This window comes from Mytilus galloprovincialis, chromosome 8 (assembly GCF_965363235.1).
Source record: "Mytilus galloprovincialis chromosome 8, xbMytGall1.hap1.1, whole genome shotgun sequence".
Classification (NCBI taxonomy): domain Eukaryota; kingdom Metazoa; phylum Mollusca; class Bivalvia; order Mytilida; family Mytilidae; genus Mytilus; species Mytilus galloprovincialis.
Window position 1 is genome coordinate 1147606 of NC_134845.1, and position 22310 is coordinate 1169915.

General features: G+C 31.3%; 1 long non-coding RNA gene across 1 annotated transcript; it reads left to right on the plus strand.

Annotated features, from left to right (window-relative positions):
- The first annotated feature begins 14588 nt into the window (after positions 1 to 14588).
- LOC143084844 (uncharacterized) lies at positions 14589 to 17305 on the plus strand. The gene is made up of 3 exons (XR_012981183.1): positions 14589 to 14724; positions 16289 to 16408; positions 17147 to 17305. It is a non-coding gene; the product is annotated as an uncharacterized LOC143084844 (long non-coding RNA).
- Positions 17306 to 22310: the final 5005 nt, after the last annotated feature.

Sequence of the window (22310 nt, forward strand, 5' to 3'; positions counted from 1 at the left end):
AGTCAACATGACTGAAATGGTCATTTGACCCCCTAAGGAGTTATTGTCCTTTATAGTCAATTTTTAACAATTTTCATAAAGTTTGTAAATTACTAACATTTTCCACTGAAACTACTGGGCCAAGTTAATTATAGATAGATATAATTTTGAGCAGTAAAGTAAGATGTACAAACACATCACCATCACCAAAACGAAATTTTGTCATGAACCCATCCTCTTCCTTTGTTTGATATTCACAAAGACCAAGGTGAGCGACACAGGCTCTTTAGAGCCTCTAGTTCATTGTCATCATGAATTGTTGTGGCATTGCATGTTTTCTTATACCATTACATACACATACATTAGAGTTTACGCCCCTGGTTACGGTGTTGCTTTAGTATAAAAATAAAATTGGACCCAGGCTTTGATCAAATGAACCCAAAAATATCTTCTGCTTCTTGAGCCTGAATGTACCTCTATGAAGAACGAGAGTTTTAAGAGTAATATTTATATAATCTTATTTTTATAATAAAGGTAGATAAAATTAAAGTCCTTTTAATATTTGGGTCTAAGCGTTTCTGACGGAGGTGTATCCAGAAATTCGCTTCGGACAAACGGTATTTTAAAGTGTTGCGTTCATTACAATCAACAGTCATATTTACACTGGTATCAAATTTAAGTCTGAAACAATCATCTGGATCTGAAATAGTTTTGACATATATATAATTGTATTTCTGCTTTATATATATTATTAACTGTCATTACAGAATCTACAACATCACCGCCAAACACATCAACTTTGGGAGATTACAATGGCAACTTGATAACATCACATGTGTTTTCTACCGTCAAATTGCATTCTTTAGGCACAAAAGACGCAACGATTATTACCAGTATACGCAGATTGACAAGTACAACTCCAAAGCATGAAGCGAACGATAAGGGTAAATTCAAAATGTAAAGTAGACGTGTTTATGTCAGTCTCTTAGAAATACAACCACTAATTCATACCCTGATTGCTTTCTATTTTAAATTCTGTAGTTTCATGCATTATTGGCTACTTTGTCTTTTATTATATAAAGTGGCAGTCATTTCATTACAATACTATACCTTATCTTGCTAAAGAATGCAACATACCTTTAATTGTATATTAAACAACATTTGAAGCTTAAGTACAAACGCAATAAGCTGATTTGAACAACAGGGCAAATTTACCTCCCGATTATAATTTCATATATTGATTTTTGATTATTTGAATTAACTGAGTTCAAAAAAAGTTTCTTACTTACAGTACCCAAATGTGTTGCTTATAAACAAAGTCATAGATATATGTAGGAACTATTTTGAATATGCACTACGTTATTGTGTGTACTTTTGGACCGGATCCGAATTTATTGGTTTTACATCATCAAAACTAATGTGACATAATCTGTTCTAAGATAGAAATATTAAATCCGTCAAGATCATTTTGGGGTTGAACTGATTTTAAGCGTTCATATTAACATCTGTCAAAATTGTTCAAGGTCAGAAATACTCAAATTTTTATCAAGCAGAACAGCTTCTGTCAGGAACTGATCTTTATATGCCAGGATATGGAACGCTGAAACTGTCTTTTTATGCCCATGTTCGTTATATGATGTGCATTTACCTTTATATTATGTGCACTGGTCATTACAGGATGTACAAACACCTTTATATGATGTGCAAATATCCTTTTATTGTGTACAAATATCATTATCTTATGCACAACCGTCCTAATATGATGTGCAAGCATCATGATATATATGTGCAAACATCATTATGTGATGTGCAAACATACTTATATGATGTTCAAACATACTTATATGATGTACAAATATACTTATATGATGTGCATATATACTTATATGATGTCCAAACATACTTATATGATGACGAAAATACTTATATGATGTGCAAATGTACTTATATGATGTACAAAGATCCCTATATGATGTACAAAGATCCTTGTATGATGTATAAATATACTTATATAAAGTGCAAATATCCTTATCGTTTGTGTCATTATAGTGTGTGCGTGTAATCTTATATAATATGGTGAACTTCATTAGATGATTTCGAAGCGTCATTATATGATGTGTGTTTATCGTCGCTATGGTTAAGGAAAATTAGTATTGTTATAATGAATAATACCTACGTCACAACTGATTATGATCTGCTTCTGCGGAATTGATATAAACCCGGCTCAAATTTGTAGGTATCGTTTGGAAATTGATTGAGGTGTAAACAGAGAAATACTTTAAAATCTTAGTATTTGGATCTAAGGTGAAAAAAGAACATCCGATGCATATATTGTTGAATAATTGTCTAAAATTTTGTTTAAATAGATGCGTCTACAATAATGAGCATACAGGGTTTTCAATAATGGACATACGGTTAAAGTTATCAAATTAAAAAAATAATTCTTGTATGCCATGCTTTTTGCTTATTTTAACATTGGTAGACTTATATTTGTCAATATCTTTATACATTTTGTACCTAGCATTAGCGCTTTTTTATAAGAAGTAAATATATAAATGTCCAGGAATTTTTGTAAATTTTGTCTTGCCGATCTTTTAAGCTGTGCAAGTTTCTCATTACATATAACTTTTCTTATAGTATATAGACACAAAAATTGACAAAAAATCGGACATTGATAGGGTAATGACTAATATAATGGACCGATCATTTGCAACCCCCATACAGAGCGGATAGGAAGATGTAAGGGAGCTTCACTTTTTTATTTTTTTATAGATTGGTGATATTCAATTCTTTTTAGATATAGATGTGCCGCCGTACAATGTTATGGCGATGTGTTTGTTGTCCGTATATTTTTCGTTACCTTAAAGGATAAGGGGCAGAAAAAAAAGAGACTAAACCAAGCAATATTTAAGATTCTTTAATATGCTAAATCTAAAAATATATTTAGATGTTGAATATTGGACAATATACTAGCAGTTAGTAAATGTCCAATTTCAATATTTCAAAATCTTAGTCCACATTCATCATGTACCACAAACCTATGATGTGTCAAATATTTATTAATATCAATATTCAGACAAGCTTTAATGGTGTAGTCTTTTCGCCCTCACTGTTCAGGGTTCGACCCTCATTGTGCACTCCCCCCACGGTAAAAATAATAGTTTTTACTCGAAAAGACGTCAATTGTTGCGCCTCGATCCGCTAGCCTCAACTGTTAAAACCTTAATCCTTATTTTCGAGATTTTTTTCTAGCAGAGTATGCTTCATCTGAAATGATTGAAGGTGTGAACAAATATCAATGAAATCATAAATATCCAAATTAAGATCACTTAACAACGACTTCCACACTTTAATCTCTAGATCCACTATTGGCGGTTTTTGTGGTGGGGGGGGGGGGGAGGACGACTTTGAAAAATATCAGAAATGACAATGTTTCCTCCCCATCTCCATCACCAGAGCCTAAATTGCACTATTGTTTTTAATCTATTGTAGTTTTCAAGATAAACACAAAACATCAAAAGCCACCACCGTAAACTTTGACTTGTGCAGAAAAATTTAAAACAGAACTCTCTCTATCTGTTAGAGACCACCATACCTCAGTTGCAGTGTTTTTATGTTCAATTAGACACCAATCTAAAAAAAAAAAAGTTAACCGAACCACATCATATACGATTGCAAGCACATAATATAATGACACAACCACATCATATAAATTTGTTGCATGTAGTATAAGGGAAAATGCACATCAAATAAGGATATGTAACTTGTAACTAGGCGTTAATGTCTTAAACATCCGTTCCAGTAAATACTTGGATCCAAGTTGTCCACAAATAATACGGCAAAACTATCTATATTATGCACAATGAACTAGAATATACACACTGGCTCTTTTCCGATATAAAGTAACAACGGACAATTATATTATATGTATTTACAAATATAATACAATAAAACAGCCTGTCCTTAAGATGTCACTAAAAGACAGTGTGTGCTGGTACAGCCTGTTCTCCGAATGGGACAGTCTGTCACTTCCATACAGTGCGGGATGGTTCAACTTATCCTAAAAGTGAGACAGTCTGAAACTACAAGACAGTGCGGGCTGGTACAGCCTGTCCTCCGAGTGGGACAGTATGTTACATCAATTTTATCAACGTGCACGTTCACTTTGTACCCAATACAAAGTGTCCCCTGATATTAAGGCTTTTCTAGCACTTAAAAGAGGGACGAAAGATACCAGAGGGACAGTCAAACTCATAAATCGAAAATAAACTGGCAACACCATGGCTAAAAATGAAAAGGACAAACAGACAAACAATAGTAAACATGACACAACAAAGAAAACTAAAAAATAAACAATACGAACCCCACCAAAAACTAGGGGTGATCTCAGGTGCTCCGGGATCTGGAAGGGTAAGCAGATCCTGCTCCACATGTGGCACCCGTCGTAATGTTTCTGAGATAACAAATCCGGTAAATAGTCTAATTAGATAGGTTAATATATCCGACGTACGCTCTGTTAAAGGATGACATCGACAGCCAACCGACAGCCTCGAATGCGGTTTTAAACTCTCTTTTATACCCGTGGTCGAATTCGTTATTTTCTGGATAGGGGTGTTCTCTAAATGTTCTCCATAAGGAACATAGGGAGCTCCCTTCGATCACCCCTATAATATTTGACCAGGTCAATAACGTTCTCGCCAAACGTCGAAATCTGTGTTACTCTTTCTCGATCGTACACCATGCATTTCTACACTAAATTTCTATTTAATTGTAACCTTAACGAACAATAAACATTACAGATATTTGCACATCATATAGGTAAATTTGCACACAATATGAGGATCTTTGCACATCATACCATACAAGTACATTTGCACTTCATATAAGGATCTTTGCACATCAAATACGTACATTTGCACATCATATAAGTTCCTTTGCACATCATATAAGTATATAATATAAAAAAGAAGATGTGGTATGATTGCCAATGAGACAAGTATCCACAAAAGACCAAAATGACACAGACATCAACAACTATAGGTCACCGTACGGCCTTCAACAATGAGCAAAGCCCATACCCCATAGTCAGCTATAAAAGGCCCCGATAAGACAATGTAAAACAATTCAAACGAGAAAACTAACGGCCTTATTTATGTAAAAAAAATGAACGAAAAACAAATATGTAACACATAAGCAATCGACAACCACTGAATTACAGGCTCCTGACTTGGGACAGGCACATACATAAATAATGTGGCGGGGTTAAACATGTTAGCGGGATCCCAACCCTCCCCCAAGCATATCATAGAAGTCTGTTTGCACAATTCATATAAGAATGTTTGCCCATCATATAACTTAAAAGTATAATTTAGTATATTGGTACATCATAGGTATGTAGGCACAACCAATTTTGGTCAAACTAAATTCTGTGGGAACCCTTAAGTGAAGGTAGGGGTAGTAAAGAATGTTAGTGTGTGTTTAAACTCTTAGAAGTTCGGGGAATTAAAACGGTTAAAATATGCCGCACAACCCTATATTTTCACATTTGAAAACAAAGTATTTTCAATTCTAAAATATAGTTTTTGTCAAAACTTCATAGTAAAAGTGATACGGAACAGTTTCACCGTAAACGGAATTTTTATGGGAAATTGCATAATAGATATTTACAGAAATGCAACCTTTCATTGAATAAAGAAATATTGATTTTAGTGGATAATTATTTTAACGATAATTCAGCTCGCACTAAAAAGTTTTTGCTAATTCCTCTTTGTGATTAATGATCGCAGTGATTTTCGAAAATGTCATTGTTAACATGAACCTATGAAATATGGTTTATAAAACTGGCTAGATTTGTTCACAAGAGAAAGCTTACAATAACATTGTCTATATAATTAAGTGTTTCCGAGGGCATTACTCTTTCAAATATATTTGATCGGCAGTAATTTTTACACTTATCCCAGACATTGCTGACATAAACGTATGAAAGATGTTTCATCAAAATGTGAAATTATATTTTTACATGAGAGCGGTAACAATGTATTTCTATTTTTTATTTATTATAGTCACAAGACACAAATAAAAAAAAGTGCACTTGGAAAAACCGGACAGACAAACGGACGTCCATTATTTCTATGTTTCCCGCCACGTGTCTCGTGTGGGCTCTAGTTGAATATTCATACCGGGCTTATTCATCACTCAACAAATACTCAAGCATTGATGGTTCGATTATATTTACATACACAAGTAAAGTCATTTGTAAGGAAAATAACTCGGAAAGAAATCAAAATTGCACAAATATTGGTTATTTCCATGGTTATGACTTGTACATAATGAAGTTAAGGTGATTCTGCAATCATCCTATTGTAGGGAAAATATTTAAAATCAATTCATGCATATGCACGTGTATTTTTCAATCGCAGTTTTAGTTCTACATGTATTTTCTTGGTAAATTATTATTATACTCAATGTTCGTACCCTCTTTGTGTCGTACCCACTCTTTGCGTGGAAGACCGGATTTCAAGACTTTGGAATAATTTAAACAACATATACTTAATGTCAATTTCTTGTATGTTGATAAAAGGTTTCCCGTAAACCGTTATTATTATTTTTTTTTTTTTTTTTTTTTTTTTTTTGTAATTATACATACTTTATTGAAAACTTTTACATTTGTTAGTTTGATACAGAAAGTACCGGTACCTTATCCCGGCCTCGTTAAACATAAGACTGTATATTTAGAAAAGGAGTAGGTCCGTTAAGGTCCGATTTTGGCCTCAAATTTCAGGTTCATCTAACGAAATATATTGGACACTTTTTAAACACTCGAGTGTCTATTTCAATTGATTAAATTAGTTTATGTGAAAGATTTTAAGTGGTTAAGTCATTAAAAACGCTCCAATTTAAGCTTAAATATGAAAAATCTATCAAATGTGCTAACAATCGTCACTTTTCAGATAGTTTTTGTCAAAAATGAAAGTGGCCGCATCTGTGTTCATCCTCAACCATTATATATGTTATGTATTATCATAAAATACAACTTACATTTCAATATTATGAATGAACACGAATGCGGCCACTTTCATTTAAGACGGAAACCGAAAATTTAACTAAAATGCTTAATTGTGAAGATTTCAGTAATTTAGCATGGCTTTATGATGTTGGTACCCGATATATGTGCATTCTATTGTCAAAAACAGCCCATATTTGTGAAGCAGAAGCATTCTACTTTCCAATAAGTAGCTAAAAAATTTCATTTTCACGATTTTGTAAAACTGCTATATTTTGGGGCCAAAAAGGGGTCTTACTGAACCTACTCCTTTGTTAGTAATTGTTAGTATTCAAAATTATAAAACATACAACAGTATATTATATAAAAAGATATATGTTGGTGTGAGAAGGCTAAAAACAAAATACACAATAACATTACATAGGGTAATGCTAAGTTGCTTAAGTGTAAATTATTCTAATAATGGAAGCGAGGGGTCCCAGTAGAGGTTGGCAATGTGAAGAGGCTTTGTTATAAAAAATATATTCTTTTCTAGTATTAGATTTTCTTTTAGATAATTTTTCAGCCCTGCAAAATTTACTTGATTTTCACACAGTTTTGTTCTATAGATAAAGAATTTTGATAAAAGTATTATTAAGTTTTTTATTTTATTATTTTCTGTTTTTCCTAAATTTCCGAATAAAATTATATCCATGTTAAATGGAATAATTATTTGTGTTTGGTTATAAATCCAGTCCATGAATCTTATCCACAGATCTGCTATTTTATGGCATGTCCAAAATATGTGTTCAATATCTTCAGTAACTTCATTGCGGAAAGTACATTTATCGCTTTGTTTTATTTTTATCTTAAATAAAAATGTATTTGTGCTTAATATTCTGTGTATTATTCTATATTGGAACCAGTGGAGTTTTGAGCTTTTTGTGGAGTAAAAAGACATATTATACACAGTTTTCCAATCAAAATATTTGTTGCGTGTTAAGGTAGATAGGGTGTCTTCCTCCATCTTGGATTTTGAAATACTAGAAAGCAAGGTCTAGATCTTTGATGAAATGTGCAAATTTTTATAGCAGTAGGTAATTCATGTGTAAAAATTTTCATTATAATATAAAAAATGCCATGTTTGATCATATTTATGATTGTATTTTACAAAAATAAGAATTCTTTTGTTTGATTCATTTTTTTCCAACTTTGTCAAATAAGGGGAGGCAACTCAAATGCAAGGGCAGATATTCCAGATAGTGTTACTTTTACAATAGAATGTGTTAGGAATTTACCCATTTTTACATGGAGCAAGAAAACGAGTCTGGTGACCCCATTTTTTCTTTTTCTTATCTGAAAGCATAATATTGAAGCTATCTTCTCATATTTTATCTCAAAATTCTATGGTGTGGTTTGCGTTTTATGGCGGAAAAATGGGTTTTCCATGCATAATCTATACAAAATCTTGACAATTTTGAACAACCTGTAGCGTGAAAATAAGTCCGGTGACCCATTCTTTTTATTAATGTTTTTAAACAAGCAGGATATGAACTACATTTTGGCAAATTATTTAAAGATTCTATGGATTATAATTTAGACACCCCATCTACCTTAAGGACCATTTTTCTTCACATCTAAGTTTAGTACTGCTTTTTTCAATTAAAACATTATACATATCTTTTGAGCCTTTTCTTGATACAAAAAATATTCTTATATTATTAAGCATAACTGGTCCTAGTGTTTTATAACAATTGTTTATGGATATATAGTTTTTTAAAGCCTTTTTATATGATTTTATTGATGAAATGACCCCATTATAAGTAAGAAAGTTTGACTTAATTTTATAAATGTTTTGGAATTGTTGAAAAGTCATTAGTTTTCCCTCATCGTTTAATAGATCATTTATCAAAAGGATCCCTTTATCTATCCAGTCTTTATAGAAAATGAATGTTGTTCCTATTTTTATGTTTTCATTATTCCAGAGCGAATCTGATAAAAACTCCTCTTCATTTTTTTGTATGAATTTATTTTGTAAATCTGTTTAAGCTTTAAAACTTCTTCCCAAAAAGGGTTTTTACATCTTTTTGTTGGGCCTAAATAAACTAGGTTTTCAATACTATTTTTTTCAGTACTTTCTAATAGCTTAATTAGTTTGGGGTTGTTTTTCAACAACCGTCTTATCCATGTTAGTTTCAATCCTTTTATATAATTGTCAATATTTATCATTTTCAGCCCTCCTAATTTGTGTTCAGAACATAATATTTCTCTTTTTATCTTGTCAGGTTTGTTTTCCCAAATAAATGAATAAATTTTGTCAGTTAGTTGTTTTAAAGTATTTTTGCATGGTGCTTGTAATGTTAAAATCAGATGGTTCAATTTTGAAATAATTAGTTTCTTAATGATAGTTATTTTTCCAACTGGTGTTAATGTTTGTTTAGACCAAATTTTATTATATTTTCAATTTCTTTAATTCTTGGACCATAATTCAACAATTTTTTGTCATGCAAATTAACAGAAAAGTTTATTCCTAGTAATGTAAACCTACTGGAACCCCATTCCAATCCCCATTTTACACACATGGTGTCTTGACTATATTTTGTTTTGCCTATCCACACCACCTTTGTTTTGTCCAAGATCATATGGAGACCAGACATTTCAGCATATTTTTGGAGTAAGCGAAGAGATGCATCTAGAGAATCAGGTGTACCGTCAAGTATTATTGATGTGTCATGTGCGTATTAGGAGATAAGATATTCTGTGTCATCAATTTTAATTCATTTAATTTCTTTGTTCTTTCTGATTAAAATTCCTACAATTTCAGCACATAAAAGAAAAATATAAGGTGATCAATGCTCCCCTTGTCTACAGCCTCTTTGAATCTGAAAGAAATCTGATAAAAAAACAGTTTAAGGTTACTGATGAGCTTATATTTGTGTAAAAGGTCTTTATCCAAAGTTTTATAGAGGGTCCAAAATTGAAAAAGTCTAATACTTCATTTATGAATTTCCTTATAATATTTTGGCCTCTTCTAATATCTTATCTTGTTTACAAATTGTCTCCCCTTTTCATTAACTAGTTCGGGGATGGTTTTATTTATAAAATGTTAAGTTTCCATATTAAAAAAGAAACTAGATGGCTTTTCCCCTTCTTCAATCCATATTGCATTTTTGACCTGATATAGTATCCCCTCATTTTTCTTTCCTTATTATTCTAAGATCAGATTTATGGTGTTCAATTTCATTTAATATTTCCTCTGTTAAGATGCTTTCCTCTAATTTCTGAATTTTTTCTGATAATATTTTTTCCTCTTTATCTCTTTTCTTCTTTTTATAAGATGCATAGGAAATAGTTTTTCCTCTGATTTCTGTAAGTAATATTTCTAAAAAAAGTTGGTCATTTATTGTAAAATCGATTTCTAAATCATTAATTTGTTCTAACGTTTCTCTATCATATACTAATGATCCATATTGGTCTTTCACTTAAAGTATAGTGTCTTTTATAGTTTTGGAGTATTCAATATCATGTAAAAGTGAGTTGTTAAAATTCCATAATCCTTTTCCAAGTATGAAATAATTCATTTTCAGATTTAATATTATTGGGGAGTGATCTGATCTATAGCTGTTGTGATTTTGTACATCAACAACATTTTGATTAAGGTCTTGTGATATTAAAAAGAAGTCTAATCTTGCTTGTTTTATGGGATTAGCTTTTCTCCACGTTAACTGTTTTAAATCAGGATTAATTTCCCTAAAGGGGTCTGTTAAATTATAAAGATCTTTTAAGTCTCCAGTTATAACAACTGATGGATTGTTTAAAGTTTCTATCATTCCACTCAGTTTTATATAAAAATCTGGTGTATCTTTGTTTGGACCATATAAGGTTATTAGGGTCATTCTCTTTCCTTCAATTTCCATATCAAATGAGAGAAATTTTATACTATTATTACTCATTTTCAAGTGATATTTCTATTTCAAAAAACAAAAATATGTATTTTTTAAGCGCATAAAAAAAACATTAAAAAAAACCATACAGCTGTGTACTTAAAATATGTGAAGTGAAAATATCTTTGAGATGTCTGATCTCACCTGCCATGTCTGAGAAGAATTCAAATTGTAACCAGAATACACCAACAATGCTGCATAATATAATAATTACATTAGATGTATGTTTCACTATAATATGTTATTCTGATTGGCTAACTGCACATCACATGTTATTCCTTAAGCAATTGCATTACTCAATAAAACTTTTCATTTATGATAACACGAGGTCCCACAATAAAGTGCACAAGTAAATTAAATAAAAAACTGATAAAATTCGTGTTTTCATGATCCTAGCTAAGAAATGTAATTATAAGTATTGAATGTTTCTTTTTGTAACTTCATAGGGTTGTAAAAGCGTTGACCGTGCGCACATTTTTAGAATGAAGCGCTTCCGTGCTTCATACAAAATGTACTTTGGTCAACGCTTTAACACCCCAATGAAGTTACAAAAAGAAGCATTCAATTCTTAATTATAAATTACTGTGCCAATGTAATGAAATAGAGAAACAAGACATACATTTTGTAAAATGTAAAAATAGAAAGAAGAAAGAAAAGAGTTCATATATAATAAAAAAAGAGACAAAGCAAGAAAATCAAATAGTTAAAAACAAATTATGTTGTTTCAAAAAGTAAATAGTAAACCGTTATTATGATACGGTAGTTTTAATTCTCCACAGCTACTTTTTGCATAGGTACTATTTCAGTACCAAACATGTGTAGTACTGGAAATCTAATTTAAATACAAATCAAGTACCGTAAAATAAGGTACCTAAATATTACAATAATTTTAAAGTGAAGAAAAAGTACTAAATATTAAACTTAAATTTGCAGTACTACTGATTTCAAGTACAGAAATAGTACCTATGCAAAAGCAACAGTGTAAAGTCTATCAAAATGCATATATTCAAGTATTGCAAAAAGATATTTGAACCATGTATGAGAGAAATGGCGCATATAATAATTCGGGAGTCTACTTCCTTTATTAGTCTAATATGTTGGTTTTTTTTTAATTTCAGTTCATTGGTATGTTTTGGAGTTAAGCGTGACGTCCAATATCGTAAAATTTTGGTTAAAGGATCAGCTGCAGCCTCCTTCCGGCTTTCTGCTCTTTGGTCGGGTGTTTGTTTCTTTGACACTTTCCCCAATTCCTTCTACATTTTATGAAATTACTAAGAATAATTTGAAAAATTCAAGACATTTGAATTTACTAAAAACACAATAAATTTCAAAAAGATAAAAATTAAGTAAAATGTTTAAGTACCTGTTAGTAAAACAGCTGTGCCTTTTTTTTATAAAGGTTCATTTAAATATCTGGATGTGATGCCTCTATGTCGACTTATTGTAATGGAAAGTTGATAATACCCATGTAAAAAACTTATATTATACAATTATAACTTGTCAGTATTTCCTTTTTAATTCACGATTAGGTCATGATCACAGGCTATGGTCTTAATACTCATATGGTCTAGATCATAGAATGTTTTGCTTTGAATGAGTTCAAATCTTTACAGTATTAGCATACATGATAAATTTATGTATTAAGGCCAGTAACTGTTTTTTTAATGACTATTTTCAGGTTTAAATAACAGAGAAATAATAATTTATTCAATCAGTGCCGGTTCATTTGCAATTTTAATACTTACGTGCAGTGTGTGCCAGCGCCGCTATAAACGAATTTACAGAAACTTTAAGAGGTATCAGACTGGCAATAGACAAAGGATCAATATAACACAGATTCTACAACAGGAAACTCCTCTTGAGGAAATTGATGGGATATATGAAGAGATAAATGAATCAAATATGATAGATAACATGGTCATGGTAAATCTTAAGGAAAACAATGTGTCAGTTAACGATTCTAATGGCAGTTATGTTCAGCCTGATAGCAACAACTATCTGACTCCGTATCAACCTGCTGATGAAGATGCAAATACTAATACTTCTAATGACAGTAACTCAGAATCATCAGCGTCAATTAATCCACCAATAAGTGACCACGAATCTACTTCATCAAAGTCAGATGTGATAGGGGAAAGATCTAGCTATCTTAATCCGTATCAACCAATTATTCATTCAGTAGATATTCATGAATATTCATCTACTCATAGAATTGATGATTCATCGGAATCAGATACACAGACGATGGGATCCGGTTATTTGAATCCATATCTACCAATTGTTCCCGACAATTATTTACATGAGTATAAATCTGTCCTCAAGTGTTCAGACGGATTAGATTCCACGATGTCAAATGCCTGTACCAACGACATGGGAGATGAGTTTCTTGCTCCTATTCAAGGTCTGAGATCGGAAACTGATACAGATGAGTACAAATCGATCAGTAACAGTAAAGAAACAGATACAGTTTCAAATTTTTTGGATACTTTAACTGATGATTCGGTTGAAAAGTTCCAATTTGAAAACGATGAGAGCTCGGATTATGTGCAGATGGAGTAATGTCCAAGTAACCATACAGATTCACGAATCAATTCAAAGCAAAAGTTAAAAAAAAGAAATGTGTAATCAAAAGGAGATCGTTGGAATTAGATAAAACGTTGATATTACAAAATCACATTTGTCCAAGTTTAAGCAACATTCAATCATCTTTAGTTAACTTATTATATTTTTTAGAAATAGGGCAGGCAGATGAATCACTTATCAGAACTGAATAAAGTTAGGAATATAACAGTTGTTTTTCACTCGTTTTGCATGTTTATAACCTTTGGTTTTGTCAGTATTTATGCATGTTATGGACGTCCCTTTTTGTAATTTATATTGTATTGTTTTGTATTTTCATTTATTAATTTTGAAGGAAGATAATTTATTGGCATAAGAAATCATTGTTAAACTTTCGACTCATGCATATGAATATCGTTTTGTATCTTTCATCTCTCTTGCAGTAGGTAGATTGAAATAATGTATAGATATGAAAAACAAAACATAGAGTATAATTTTTATTTTGTTTTGTATTTCATCTTTTCTTATATTTGATTTGTGGAATCTAGAAGTTACTTCTATGTCTATATTATCAAACATTATACCATTGTAAATTTATATACTGATATGAACAAGCAAAATCGTTTTACCGCCTTAACGGAGCTAAGTCGTGCAACACATGCATTTTCATAAATTGAGCAATTCTACATTTGTGCTGTAGTAAGTAATATAGCAAAATGAATCATGAGGATCAGTAGACTTTAATCAGTTTTTGAAATCTTTATTATAATACTTTTGTTAAAAGAGAATTTTTGAAACAATAACCTGCTTATTTACATTTGCTTTTCATTCATTTAATACAAATTTGAAAAAAAAAATGATCAAGATAAGAATATAACAACTATGTTTCTATAATACCATTTTAAAACGAACTTTACGTTTTAAATTTTTCCTGTAATTAGGTATTTTAGTTATTTTTGCCAGTCATTCATTTTCATTCGTTCAAACGAATGGATACTAAATTAAACTGTCTAGGATAACAACGTGTTTGTTTTAAACATCTTATATTTATAAAATAGTCTGATTATCGTAATTATATGTATAATCTTAAAGCCTAAACAAAGTTAAAATTTAGATCAGGTGTCATGGCATAAGATAAAACAGATAAACTCAGCTTGTAGAGTCATTCTTATAAGTAGACCGGCTGTGTTTTCACATGCACTGTTTTAACACGCACATAAATGTATAGAATATCCCTGTCTTTTCTTATTGTGATAGTTGGTAAATATTACTTTCTTATAATGGAAAGAAAGAAGGAACTCGTTTTGTTCGTTCTATTTTATGGAAATTTCTGCTAATCGGTATGCTAGAACGGATTTTAAACAGCAAAAACTTTTAAACAAACTGGAGACTGAAATGTCGGTTAAAACCTGATATTGGTTTTGGTTCTATTATTGGGAAATGAGCATAATCAAATTCCTTCAATGCAAATTGACTTCCAAAATATAAAAGGTACCAAGATAGATGCAAGAAGAAAGGGCTATTGCGAACTTTTCAAATGAACTCTTACAATTAACACCATGAGTGTTGAGAATAGACTTTACAAACATCGATTATTGTGTTGGGGTACATTCAATGTATAAATTAAGGTATTAGCCAAAGATCAAATTTGTATTTAAAATACGAGTATGGATGAGATATAAACAATACGGATCAAGACAACTACGTTAATAATTTAACTGCTGGAGAACGTTACGTACCCGAGGGTATCACCAGCCCAGTAGTCAACACTTCGGTGTTGACATAAGTATCAATAATGTGGTTATTTTTGTAAATTTTCTGTTTACAAAACGTTGAATTTTTCGAAAAACTAACTAAGGATTTTCTTATCCCAGACATAGATCACCTTAGTCGTATTTGGCACAACATTTTGGAATTTAGGATCCTCAAAAAAAGTTATGAAGCTATGTACTTGTTTGGCTATTTAATCTTTGTGATATAAGCGTCACTGGTGAGTCTTATGTAGACTGGCGAACTAAATTATAATCCTGGTACCATTGATAATTATATATACAACCAACAAACAGTTAAGTTGTTCAATGATAGGAGGACAAACTCACCCATTTAAGAATGGAACGCACCCATTTAAGAATGGAACTCACCCATTTAAGAATGCAACTCATTAATTTAAGAATGTTAGGGTAAATAAAAAAGATTGTCCTCTTAAAATATTCTTCTCTCGAATTGTGTGAAAGATAAAACAACTACAGGAACTTCTTATTTGCAGCTACACCACATAAGTTATAATAAACTTTTAAAATATGCAAACAATACCAAATTTATGATAGAAATGCATTTAGTCGACGAGATAACCACAGCAGCATGACTAAACATGCGAAAGACTACTAAACATGTCTTTTCCTTTTGTTATTTGAGGAACATATACGCGCATAAATCAAAAATAGACGTCGATAGCACGACAAAATTTATCAGATTAAACTCATATCAACTTAGGTAATAAAAACTTCGCCAAGGCATTGTTACCACGTACAATCTGTCATAGCTATCACGGATGCGGTGTCAAGCGGTGTCAAGCAACCCTTAAATATTCAAAAGCACATACATCCATCATACAAAGAGAAGCGCAACAATAAAAGTGTTTAACAATCTCACTACGTAATGCTTGTTGATAGTACATGAGCATGCAGGATGTTTCGGTTTGAGAATGTCAGCATAGTCTTTTGTCAGCATTGTATATCAGCCAGGCTCGTTTGTAACATTGTTTAACTGAATCTAATAAAAATGTTCAGGATATCATTTACTGGAGGATGTTTAACTATTGTAGTGAGTGGTGAATACTGTAGTCATTTCAAATCAGAATGTAAACATACAAGATGCCATCATTATGACATTCTACAATGCAATGACCACGCTAATGTTTGTCAGTGTTGGTTACCAGGGAAAAGTAAGTTGATGCATATACTATCCATTTCAAGTTTTCCTTACAAAGTAACATATGTATCATTATGAATTGAAATACACTTATTAGCTTGTGATTGTGACAGTCCGTTTTACGTATACAATTTGAGATCAAAGTATTAATATCATTAAATTTTCTGTGATAAATTCCGACTGATAATACATCTTAAGTATACCAAAAGAACACACCTTATTCACCATAAAGGAATGCATCTTGGTTATCCCAAAAGTGATGGCATACGATGGTTTATTGAATATATCTACAAAGTTAAGAAAGTTGACAATTTGAAGGTCGAAATTATCTCTTGTGTCGTGACGATTTGGTGTCAACCGAACCTCAAACCGTACATTTCTACATGAACACATCAATTTTAGAGGAAAACAAAGGAATAACAGAACCGCCGACCTCCTACTAAGCAAAAGTCAACATACAAAGAATTGGATTGTTTTTAATCCTTCAATATAATTGTTGTAAAAGACACACAAACCCATGCTAAAGTCAAAGTGTGTAGGCATTAATCGCCCTTTGCATTCCTCGTATGAACATGAACTGATGTATGTATACTCAATAAAATGGCCTCATACAATAACTGTGTATTGCTAAACAACGAAGGTAAGATCATACGATAACCAATTGAATTGTGTTAAATTGTACATTTTCTTGATATAAAACAAACCAAATCACAGCCTATTAATTATGACTAATCACTATATTATATTCTAGCATGCTACACCATGGAAGACGAAGAGTGCGCACACGCCTGCTATTTTCCCAAGACAGTGTATAGATGCGATTTCGGAACTTGTGCATGCTCACTGTCAAATGACCACATCTCTTCGTCAACTGACTTATTGGGTTAAAAATTAAAGAACCTATAAATCCTGTTTTCATTTAATTTCCAGTCGTTATACTATTACATAAAACAACTGTTGAATATTCCAACTCGTGAGGCAAATGGATGAATGCTAAACGATGTATAAGACAAATAGTGAACAAGAAGATGGTTTACGGTTCTAATGGTGAATCCAAACTTCAATATTTGTTTATAACATTAAATAAACTATCACATTTGGTAATCTATAATTAAGAGTAAACAACGGTTATGTGTTATATACGGCTGAACGACAATACAGTTGTCCATGTAAAAACTTAACTACAAAATAGATGCTTTCAGCTTCCTAATTGTGAACTTTCCATTTCTGTATAGCAAGATTCCAGCATCACCTTTTTACGTAGTCTATATTTCCAACTTGAAACGATATTCCCTTATCATGATTTCCTTGATAGAGGGTTTGCTGCTCACAATGAAGCTATTAAACAGGTTATAACTCTAGATTTTCTGACGTCAGATCATATTTACATAGTAATTTCCCAAACAATGGCCAATATTGCCTTGAAAAACTGACCGATACACTCAATGAACTACAATGCATTGTGGGCTACTACAAGTTTGCGACCACTTGAAAACATTTGGAATTAGTGGGAAAACTGTGAACAATATTGTATGGGATACTAAAAATAGAAATGTTTGTTCTGCGAATATGTTTATATATGTAAAATATATAACATAATCTTTGATTTGCTTGCTCAGATTAAAAAAAAATGTTTACGGGCTTCACTTTCTTTCTCGCCTTGTAAAAGTAGTTGAACAAGTTGTTTTTTATTGTTATGCATTGTATCTGTGCAATAATGTCACGGCGTAAAACAGTGACATTCCAGATGAAGTGACCACTGTCCAGTATAGAAAAAAAATAAGCTCTTTTAAACCTATATTATGTCATTCCAAAAACACTTATGCCTCCTAAAAAACACGAAAACTGGCACTGAAACACTTCTATCTGGACTGGATTGTAAACTTTTTATCAGAACCTGAACTAACAGTTAGAACATCATAATATTCAGTAATGTTAAACAATAAGAGTTTAAAAAGCGGGTACGGTAAAAAGCTTATATAGTATGAGTGTCAATGAGACAACTCTCCATCCAAGTCACAATTTATAAAAGTAATCAATTAAAAGTCTAGGTACGGTCTTAAACGCTGAGCCTAAGCTCACACTAAAAAGCGAACATATAACATAAATAACATACATTTTAGTTTGTATAATTTCACTGATCGTTAAAGTCAATCTGTTGCTATTTTTTCCCAAAATATACCTCAGAGGTATTTTTATCGTTAATTAAGTGCTATCCTATTGACTTATTTGCAAAAAAATTGTTTATATCCTCTGAAACATAGTGGGTGCCATATTACCTGTTGTAATGAGTGCCAAATGACACACATTTCCATGCAAGACAAAATCTAGTAAAGTAAGCAAGCATTGGCTCAATGCTGAAAGACAGCTATAAAGGGACAAACAATTATTTGTGTAAAACAATCCAAACAACAACAAAAAACAACGACCTAATTTTGTATATAAAAGGAGAAGAAATATATCCAATAAATAATAATATAGTTAATATAATAGGTTTAGATCCAACGCTGCAATTTTCACAAAAAATATAAAATTTCCGACCTTGTCGCACATAAACATGGATAACATCATTAAAGATTTTACAAAATGTATTAAAGTTGGCAAATGTCCGAGTCCGTTAAAAAACTTTGCAAAGACGAAAATAATATGAAACTACAGTTGCTTGCTTCACTTCCTTCAGAACAAAGGGGACTGTTTGAAAGTCCCAAATACTGAGATAAGGCAAAAGTCAACAATTTATGATTTTGTTAACACTGTCATGTATGTGAATGATATTTCATAATTGTAAACCAAATATACGGTTTTTTTTACGTACACAAAATTCGAGGATCCCATATGTGTTTCTGACTATCTATACGAAAGTTGCTGTCCGCATGAATATTAGCACCGGCTGTTATCAACGGCTAAGTTTACACTAGTAAGTTTGTCTTATGGGTAATTGTGTTTTTCACTGTTGTCTCGTTGCTGTCTGGTGGACGAATACATTTGTAACATATCAAAAATGACATTAGAATTGTTTTAGTTATTTCTCTTTGTATGAAGTTTTGTAACGTGTCAAATATTACATTAGAAATCTTTGAGTTGTCTATATTTGTATATAGTTCAACAATTGAAGTTTTGTAACATGTCAAATATTACATTAGACATCTTTGAGTTGTCTATCTTTGTATAGAGTTCAACAATTGAAGTGAAATTTGGAAATTAAATAAAATTGGCAAAAAAGAGAGAAAAGATAATTTTTATATGAGCATTTATATATTTCATCAAAACATATTTATGATTCAGTGTGATTATTTTGTCCACATATGATTTAAAGGTATTTAAAAATAAAAGTTTTTTGAAATACAAAAAGAACAAAACTATGTACATGTAAATAACATTCTATATTTTTATCTGAAGTTTTGCAAATGCAAATATTGTTTTGAAATTATGTATAATCATTTGAATTTAAAGTAAAGTTTCATTGAACTAATTGAAAGGCATTGTTGAGAAATATCTATACTATGAAAGATGTGTTCTACATTTTAAATATTAAAGGTTCTGATAAAGTCAATATTGTTCACAGGTAGATCTATGTGTTTTCCTACTAAATGAAGATATTATTGCAGTGAAAATTGTCTACAATTTCCTTATTTTGGGTATGTAGATTGAATTGTAATTATGTGCCCTTGATTGATATTATGATTTTGTTTAGTTAATTTTTGATACTTCTAATTGAAACATTATTGATTATTCATATGTATTACAAATGTTGTTTACTTTGAAGACTTTCTCTTGTGTTCATATTTTGATTTGAGAAATGTTAAGAATTGTAATATTCAGAAAGGGAGATAATCGTGTTCTTATAGCTTGTATATAGCTTTGTATAAATTAATGTTTCTAATGTATTTAATTGATATTTGAAAAATCAATCTTTATTTAAAGTTAAATTGAATTGAATTGATATTCTGCATTTCAATAGACTTATGTTTTGTATTTTCTCTATTTTTCAACAAATATTGAACCATTCAGCGTTGCCAATAATTAATGTTATTTTCGGTATATATATATATACATGTATAATGTGAATATATGAATACAGTTCAATAAATTCATGAACCTTACATTTGTGCTTTCGAAGGCCAGTTTTATCTTTTTGGGAGGAAACACATATCAGTGTCATCATCAAACATACTAATGGCTATATATCGGGTTATTCAAACGTCACTTGTTTCTTCGCATAGAAACTACTTCTCATTAATCTGAGCATTGGACGAATACTTTATATCACGAACTAGAAATGTGGATTCTTAAAATGAAAAACTAAGCGAAAATGGTAATCCCGAATTGCACGAAAAAATTTGTTCTATTTCAGTAAATAACACGTGCTCTTGGTTGATTGTAAACAAGTAGTAGTCCATCATGCATTGTTACTCATTTAGTGGATTGGTCAAAAACCCAGGTAAAAAAATGCGTCACATGTAAATAGGCAATTACATGTGCGAGGACATAAGTATGCTAATTTCTGCTTATTCATGCATTTCATATAAGTTAGGGTCCCCGACCTGTTAAACAAAGAGTTCTAAATGGTGAAGTTGAAATCATCTTTTCGAATATTTTACGGACGCCATCACGAGTTAGTTGACCGTTATGAAATATTCGTGTCAAAGAAGATAGCAAATATGTGCATACTATCGTAATGTCGTAACTATAATTTCTTTTCATTTTTCACGAATGTGACTTACCGAATTAGACTTATTACCGGGTTTTTACTAGTATGCGAAACACAACGGGTGCAACATGTGGAGCAGTGGTGGGGTTCTGTGGTTTGTCTATTTGTATGTTGTAAGCCATCGTGTTGTCAGTTTATATGAGTTTGAATATCCCCCTTTGTTTTGTACAATATCAGATATATATATGCAAGTTAATATAATCTAATCGTAACAAATTCATGGTCAGTTTGACTGTTTACAATATAGAAACACAGGTTTTAAAAAAAAACACGAATTTTGAACTATACAGACCCCTTAACAAGAATGTACGTTTTACACGAAAACTGCTAAAGCATTTGTATGAGGACGAACGAGTATAATAGACACTACATATTAAGGTTTACGGTCATCATCACGAATTATTATCCTGTTGTGTCTATTCTTTTAGCAACTCATTAGCTTAATTAGTTTAGTGCAAATTTCGTTTGTCATTATGGGTCCTCTCAATAATCCAGTTATGTAGTTTTAGAAAATGTTAGGAGTATGACAGTTGTTATGTATTCGTATGATATGTTTGAGCTTTTCATTTAGCGACCTGCTTAGGAACATTCCGTTTAGATTTAAACTTTTTTACTGATGTATTTATAAATGCTTCTGTACTTATACATCTTGTCATATTCCTGCGTGTTTTAAAATTACACAACTGGATTATTGACGAAAAGAGAACATATAATGATAAACGGAATTTGTACATAAATAATTTTTGCTAACTATACTATCATTAATTATAGGGAGAGTTGAACTTCAAGGTTTTAATTTGTTCACCAGACATATATCGGATTTCTAAAACATGAAACACTTGTCACATATCAGTACACGTTTTTATTTTTTAGTATCGATTGTGTATAACTGTTCCGTAAATAAATATATATCTGAGTGCTATATAATAGTATGAAGGACATGTGTATTGTTCAGGTTACTCGATATAATAAATAACTTTTATATGTATAAATCAGATACATCGTTTTGAATATTGAACTCGACATTCTTCATATTGACAAAATCATACAATAAAAATGACATCATGTTCCAACAGCTGTTAATATAATGATTTCAGGCACACATTCGGTTTACTGTGTATACTTTGTATAAGCATTGTGTAAGGTATGTCATATTTCTATCTATTGGTGTCGGTATATATATATAATATATATATATCTTTTC